Raw genomic sequence first — 8428 nt, 5'->3', positions numbered from 1 at the left:
ATCATTTTGAGCTACCAAGTCATGAAATTCTTCAATGTACTAGTCCACTAACTTCGTACCCTCTTTTAAGTTTTGATATTTTTGATACAGTTCTCGATGATAGTTAAGTGGAAGGAATTGAGCGCGCAACTTTCGCTCCATGTGCTCCCATCGCTCAATAGGGGTTTGACCTTGATATCTACGCATTTGTTTGAGCTGGCGCCACCAGGCTGCATCTCGACCCTTAAGTTTTAGGGTAATTAATCCAACTCATCGGTCCTCTAAAACTTCTTTAAATTTGAGAATTTTGTGAACTTCACTAATCCAATCCAAGAATTCCTCAGGAGTGTCGGTTCCATTGAATTCAGGAATTTCAAATCTCAATTCAGAGTCCCAGTTTGACCTCCTAGACTAGTGAGTATCCCTACTATCTTGACCTTGACGATACAAATCAAATTCACTATCTGAATCGTATGTAGTCGTGTCATGGGTTCCTCGAGATTTGTGCAGACTATGATCGAGCTGCCTTTTCCATGTCCTCATGAGTTCTTCCATCCTTCCACTAAGGTCTTCTAATTTTCTATTAATTTTTTTTGACTTGACGCTGCAAGTCACGATTCTAATATCGAAGATTTTGACCTTCATTTTCTAGGTTAAGTTCATTTCGACCTCTACCTCCCATTCGCCTAGACATGGCAAAAATTTCTTAAATTTTTTTTTTACTCTAGACATTGAACCGTGTCGAATTATGAAACCTGATAACCCACTCTGATGCCAAAATGATGCAGAGTCAACGATGAAGTTGATCCAAATGAATCTCAATGTCAGGAAGCCTATATGTCGAAAAATGAGTCCAACTCGCAGGAGTCGAATAGAACGGTTTGGTGCAGTTTGGGTTCAGTAGACTTCAAACCCAAAAGTTGCAATTAAAATCCTAACAGACCCGGAATGGAAGAGTTCACACAAGACAGAGCTCGTTGGATAGAGTTCTGGTTGGAACTCACGAACATGACAGACAGGTTGTCGGATGTCCAACCGATGGACAGTCTATCAATTTCAAGAGTGTTTTTGAACCATCAAACGACTGAGTTTGGAAAAACCCAAAACATGAAAGTTATGCAAATTTGTCTTATCTTTCCAATGAAGCAAAGATCAGAACTTTTAGGTAAAACCACTGGAAGTTATGACCAATGTACGTTAAGGAATTTTCTATGCAAAACTAAACGAAATAACGATTTGGTAATTTAACATACAATAAACAAGCTAACTTTCGAAATAGTAAATTGATAATTAACTAATTTACTAAAACATGAAAGTTGTTACTTCAAATGTTATATTTCCAGAACATCAAAAAAAATGTGGGAGTCAGCGACAAAGCCGATCCACAGTTCAAGATCCAATTATATCTCAATGTGCATTAAAACAAACATATTTGATGCAGAGTCGACGATGAAGCTGATCCATAATCCGAGATCCAAATGCATCTCAATGCGTAGAAGCCTATATGTCGACAAACGAGTCCAACTCATAGGAGTCAAACAGAACGGTTTGGTGTAGTTTGGGTTCAGCGGACTTCAGATCCAAAAGTTGAAATTAAAATCTTAACAGACCCAGAACGGAGGGGTTCACACAGGACAGAGCTCGTTTGATAGAGTTCTGGTTGAAACTCACGGACAAGACAGACAGGTTGCCAGATGTCCAGCCAATAGACAATCTATCAACTTCAAGAGGATTTTTAGACCTACAAACGATAGAGTTTGGAGAAACCCAAAACATGAAAGTTGTGTGAAATTGTCTTATCTTTAAAATGAATCAAGGATCAGAATTTTTGGGTAAAACCACAAGGAGTTATGCCCAATATGCACTGAAGTATCTTCTGTGCAAAACTAAACAAAATAATAATTTGGTAATTTAACATGCAATAAACAAGCTAACTTTCAAAATAGTATATGGATGATTCACTAATTTACTAAAACATTAAAATTGTTACTTCAGATATTATCTTTCCATAACACCAAAAAAATTGACAAACAAAGCAATATTGATTAAGATATGATTCAAACATTGGATTCAGTCAGGAAATGTAGTAAGCAATTCAGAAACTTAGATAACATTCAAGTAACAGCGATTACTAGACATTTTAGACTAGTAACAAAATGGATTCAGCAAAAAAAATAAACATGAAAGTTGTGGAGCCAGATGTTAGCTTTTCAATAAGATAAAGCTCAGAATTTTCTGTTTAGTCATTTAGGAGAACATGCCAAATTATGAAACTCTGTCAGAAAATATGTTAAGCAATTCAGAAACTTGAATCACATTCAGACAAAGTCTAATGACAACAAATCTACAACAACATGAATATAACGAACAATAATAGAGTATGAACAAGGTTTCTAAAAACATGGTTCAAAACAGAATATCAATATCAAAGACAAAAAAACAACCAAATGATGGAAATGGTAACAACAGCGAACAACACCCTTCACGACCCTCGATTCAGCAGCACAAGGTTCAGACCACACTAGTTTGAACTTCACTTTCACAATTAGTTTTGGTTCAGCAACCAAAACATGCACAACAACATCTTCTCATGACCTCTTCAAGGTCTCACACACGGTCCAAACGCTCTTTAACGGGCCTAGGTTTAGTCCACATGTTGTCTTTCTCACACACACAAGATCTCACACTCAAACTTCATGCACAAGATTTTCTCACTCACCCACAACCCTCACATGTTCAGTCACAAGCACAGTTTCACAAACTTTCATGCACCAGCCTCCAATGAAGCTCACATTTTTCCTCTCATCACCCTCATGGTGATTTCCCTTCATTCTTTTTCCAGCATTTTTTTGTAAAATAGGCAAAGACCCCTCACTAACTTTCCTGCTGAAATTTAAGGGGCTCAAAAGAGAGCAAGTTCTCTCATTGGCTACGTGAGAGGCCCGCCTCCCTTGAGGCCAATGAGAGAGCTTATTTCAAACAAGTCTCAACTCTCATTGCACCTTAAGTTGGCACAACACCCTTTTGAATTAACTATACCAGCTGGGCGGTACCTCAATCACGCCCAATGAGGATGGGCTGATGTGGCTGGTCCAGGGAAGCTTTGAATTTTATTGACCCAGGTCTATATTGGTCTAGCACTATAGCAGCAATATGAATCCAGGTTGTGGTATTGGATCTTGTTACAAGATCCAATAGTTGAACTAGATCTTTACACACATATTACATTGGATCCAATATTAAAATTGTAAAAGTAAAAATAAAATTGTCCAATTACCCTATACACCCTCTAGTGCCACAAAAAGATCCTACAGGGCACTAGAACTATCCAAATTTGTAGGATCCAACACCCTAAAAAATAAAAGAAAATAAAAAGAAATATCAAATGTGATTCCTAACTTTCCAAAATGGAATCAATACTGCAAAATATAAATATTGATGAAAATTGGTTACTCTGAGGATCTAATTAGACCAGAAAAGTCTTGAATGAGATTGGATCATCTCGAGTATCGCTGCCCTGATCTGGTCTGGAGAGTTGGATTAGGATCCAACCCGTCTGGAATGTTTTGGTACTCGAAAGGCTCTGCATCAATATTTATATTTGATGTAATTTATACTTGTACTAATTAACTATTACAAGTCTGCATCTTAGTAATGTTTATACTTGACCCATTTGGAACCAACTTGTTTTTTTATTAAACATCTTAACAGACATAGGTCCAAAATTTTTAGTCACAACCCGTATTCAGAATGTAATATCTGTCAAATTTTTAGAAATTTAAAGTAATTAAAAAAATTTATTCTGGCATTCAATCTAATTTATTATTTTTGGGCTAATTAATAAGCTATTATTTGTCAGTTATATTTAATTAACAAATTAAATAATTCATTTAAGAATTTAAAAATGTAAATCTAAATTATCCAAGTATTTATTTGGATTGACGAGATCAAAAGTGGTATTTGGCTTTGGATCTTAGTAGAGATTTGATCAAAACCAACCTACAAAATTCTAAATTCGTAATATCCAATTAGAATACATCGGATCCAATAGATCTAAAAGTTATTTTTATGTGGATCTTAATGGATCTACATGAGTCAACCCACTCGAAATGGTCTTTTTGAGCCTAATGTGTTTGGATTCTTATTTGGATCTAAGAGACCCAAATAAATTAACACACTTGATTGAGATTGAATCCACTTGGCAGATCTGATCCAAATTTAAACTAAATTGTGTTTGGTTCTCCATTTGGATTTAGAGAATAAAATGAGTAATGAATTTAGGTTCGGTTCCAATGTTCCAAAACCCAAAACCATTACATCCCCTCACCCATCACATCCATTATTTCTAATCTCTTAAATCTTTCACCAAACCCTATCACAATCCCTTAAATCCTTCATCAAACAATCTCTTAAATCTCTTAACTACCTATATTTTACATCACTCATCTCACATTACACTCACACTAACCACTATGTATTCTCCTCTATAAATACTTCATTGTTAACTATCTTTCTTACTCTCATGTTCTCTCTTACTCTCTCCATCTTTCTTTATCTCCTCCTCTTGGTACCAATTTTTTTAGAATAAAAGAGCTTATTCTTTTCACGATTTTGAGAGTGACCTTTAATTAGACTCTCTGTAAATTTATGAAATTAGGGTAGCTTTCAAGTGTAGGAGCTCACTATTGAAGAACTTTATCATTTTTCAGATTTTTTGCTTCTTGTAAAATTGTATGAATTTTGAGGTAGGGTAAATTTACACCAACTCTGGTATTTGTGCAATTCTAATGCATGATTTAAATTAAGTAAAATAGATACTCACATGCATTATTTTATGAATAAAATATTTTTATATGCTTGCATGCATGGTTTTATAAATATAGGTATATATTTGCATGTGTTAAGGTTTAAGTGTCTTGTATTGTGAAATATGCATGTTCAAAATTATATATGCATGTTATGAAATATAATTAATTTGATATAAATGCATATTTTGGATTTTTGTGTGCATGCTTTGAGGTTTAATTTATGAACATATGAATATTATGAAATACAATGTTATGATATGATGTGAGAGGATGTGATGATATGATGCTTGTTGAATTATGCATGTATAAAATGATTTAATTATATCACAATAGAAATTCGATATGTGATAGTTTCTTTTGATATGATATCGAATGAATAATCGAGTCTAGACAGGTGGCGCATGACCTTGTGTATGGTCATCTGAATTGATATCCGTTAGTGCCCCAAAGTGGTGGTCGATAACCTTGTATCTTGTTAATTGAATGTATACATCTTGTGCTTGAATTGGTGGTCACTGACACCGTAAGCGGTTAACTATATTTACGTATATATGACAATAGAACCATTGAGGAACTATTTCAAAGAAAATCTATGTAGGGTGTGCATGACCTAGATTGGGTGATCTGACTAGGGCAGTAAATCTCTGTGAGGAGGTGCATTGTCTAAGATCAAAAAACTCGTTGAGACAGTAAATCCCTGTGAAGAAGTGCATTGTCCAAGACCAGGTAATCCGACTAGGGCAAAAACTCTTTATGAGGTTGTACATTTTCAAGACTAGGTGATATGGAGTGAGACTTCTTTTAAGATACGGTGGATCTCTAGGGATGAATACTGAAAGTAAATTCTGATATATCAGATTAAGGATGTATGTTTGTGATTATATGTTAATTATGATAAAAGGTTTAGTATGATATAATGCATGTCTTTGAGGTTTCATGTCTTTATCGACTATAGACCTTGACATGAGATTATGATTGAGTGAGTTAAACATGTTAGTTAATGATACATCACACCTACTTAGTTACTTAGCAAATGAATACATTGTGTTTTTTTGAGTGAAATATATCATTTATGTGTACCATGATTGATGTACATCATGAATATATGATTTAATGAATTATGTGTTATATGTATTAGCTTTGTACACTCACCATGTGTTTTAATGTAGACATAGTAGGCTTTCATGAGTCTAACTCTTTTTATAGCATTTCATGTGTTGTATACTTGCGGAACGGATGCATAATGCTATGACGACATCAAAAGCCAATCATTTTCCTTTTCTGTGCACTGAATTGTAGATACATGTTATTAAAAATGTTATTATTTATTGGGTTGCAGTATTTTGAATGCAAAAAGTTATCTGAATTAAATTCAGTATAATTGTTATTATGTGGAATGTAACCCGTTTGAAGCTTTAACAAAAGTTAAAAATATTTTCGCTGGTGATTATTTTCATATAAAAAAAGTTTTAAATTTTCATGTATTTTATAAGTGGTTAAAAATCTTTGGAAGTTACACATAATCCATACTCGAACATGAATTTAAACCCAAATCAAATTGTGTGGGTGCTTGTGTCTATCTATTGGACTTGATTAAGAAATAAGCCTACTTAAGACCCAAATTGATTTACACCTAAACTCATTAACCCATATGGGCCTTCAAATTTAGCCAAACCTAAACACAAATAAAAGTTGGTCAAATTTAGGACTAATTGTTTGACCTGATTCAAGAAACATATCTAAAGTATTCAACCCGAATTTTAATCGAACCTGATCTAGTTACACCCCTAGTCTCCATGTTAGTAACCTGTTGTCTCTCTATATATTCTCTATAAGATCCTTCGGGTAAGTAAATCTCTCTTTATCTGTCCTAATAATTTTTTAATTTCTCTCTCCCAAAAGATTCCTTAAATAGCTTTTCCAATCTCTCCCTCTTTTAACTTTCATAGGATAGCTTTTATAAATACTTTGTCTATTTAAATTCATTTAACTACAATCAATTTAGTAAGTTATTATAGAAACCACACCACTCAACAAGTCATTTTGCAAAAATGTTACGTGACGTGAGTTTCTCTTAAAAAACAAAAAAAGATAATCAATTTAATAAGTAGCACAACCCAATACATTTTGTTTAACATTTTTAAAATGTTATAATATAACTAACTTCTTTCTATCAATTCTCCCCACTAAGTAATATAGAACAGTACACCTAGGGGTGTGCAACAGGCTAGGATGGGCCAAGCTGACCCAGCTCGCCATGAGTTTGAGTCAAGGTTTTAGGCCCAGGTATGTTAGTTACCAGAAACTGGATCTGTCATATACGTGAGACGGGTCTAGGTCAGCCCGCGAGCTATCGGGCTGGCTTGATGGGCCTGAGCTGTTTATTAATTTTTAATAATATAAAAAAAATAATTAATTACATAATAACTTAATAATTATTATTATTTACCTAATTGGTCGCATCAATTTTATGAAAACTAAAAAAATAATTAGTTGGATAAATAAAAACTTGTTAATTATTTATTATTTACCTAATTAATTACACTAATTAATTGAATTTGGCGCAGCCGGCCATTGGGCCAATAGCCGGGTCATGGGCTGCTCTTCAAGTCTGTGCCCGTTAAAAACCGGGCCAAAGCACGGGGAGCCAATCTCTCGGCAGGGCCCGATGCCCACCCCTAAGTACACCCCTCATATGACTCACTTGTTGGTGGATAAGGTGCAATCACATTACACACCTGCACCTAACATCTCACTGTTGGAGAGAGAGAGAGAGGAACTGATGTTTTTCATCTATAAGTATAAGCTAGATACCCTCCACCTCAATGTTAGAGAGAGAGAGGAACGGATCTTTTTCATCAAAAGTATACATATATATATATATATATATATATAGAGAGAGAGAGAGAGAGAGAGAGAGAGAGAGAGGAACTGATGTTTTTCATGTAAAAGGTATAAACTAGATACCCTCCTTCTCAAAGAGAGAGAGAGAGAGAGGAATTGATCTTTTTCATCATCAAAAAGGTTTAAACTAGTAACTTTGTGTCTAACCGTTTGATATTCCTAAAGAAAGTTTATATGGTTGTATGGACGTGTACACACAAAACAGCATGGTTTAACATTTCAATCTTTTAAAATGTCAAAGCGATCTCGAACTTTCGGCCACGTATACAATTATAACGGAAAATACGGATAACATTTTACGTGGCAAGGTATAATTAGTGGAGCTTTTTCTCAGACATGACAGCTTAGTCAGGCACCTATTTTCCTAAGTGAAAACCATCCCATGCCTTATTTATTAGTTGAAAAATTAATGCTTAGGGAAAAGGGAGCCGGCTAGCCAGATAGGTCGGTGCTAAATGTAAGGCACCACGTCTAAGGCAGCATCGGATGCGCCACCTGTCACCTAACCTTGCAGCATCACATGCCACGTGTCAACCCTGACCTCGACCGTTTCTTCCTCCCTTTATATTTGACTAACCTTCATATCCCTCCTCCTCAAAAGGGTGGTTTTCGTCTCTGTCTCTGTTTCTTTTGCAGATACTAAAACCCTACCAACCTATTGGAATAACCAACCCTTTCAACACCATCCCTCTCGTTCAATCCGGTTATTTGTTTTTGTCTTAAGGGAGAAGGAAAGA

The sequence above is a fragment of the Nuphar pumila genome, chromosome 7 (assembly GCF_984573655.1).
Source record: "Nuphar pumila chromosome 7, dmNupPumi1.hap1.1, whole genome shotgun sequence".
Classification (NCBI taxonomy): domain Eukaryota; kingdom Viridiplantae; phylum Streptophyta; class Magnoliopsida; order Nymphaeales; family Nymphaeaceae; genus Nuphar; species Nuphar pumila.
The sequence above is the reverse complement of the archived record's forward strand: the minus strand, read 5'-3'. Positions refer to the sequence as shown.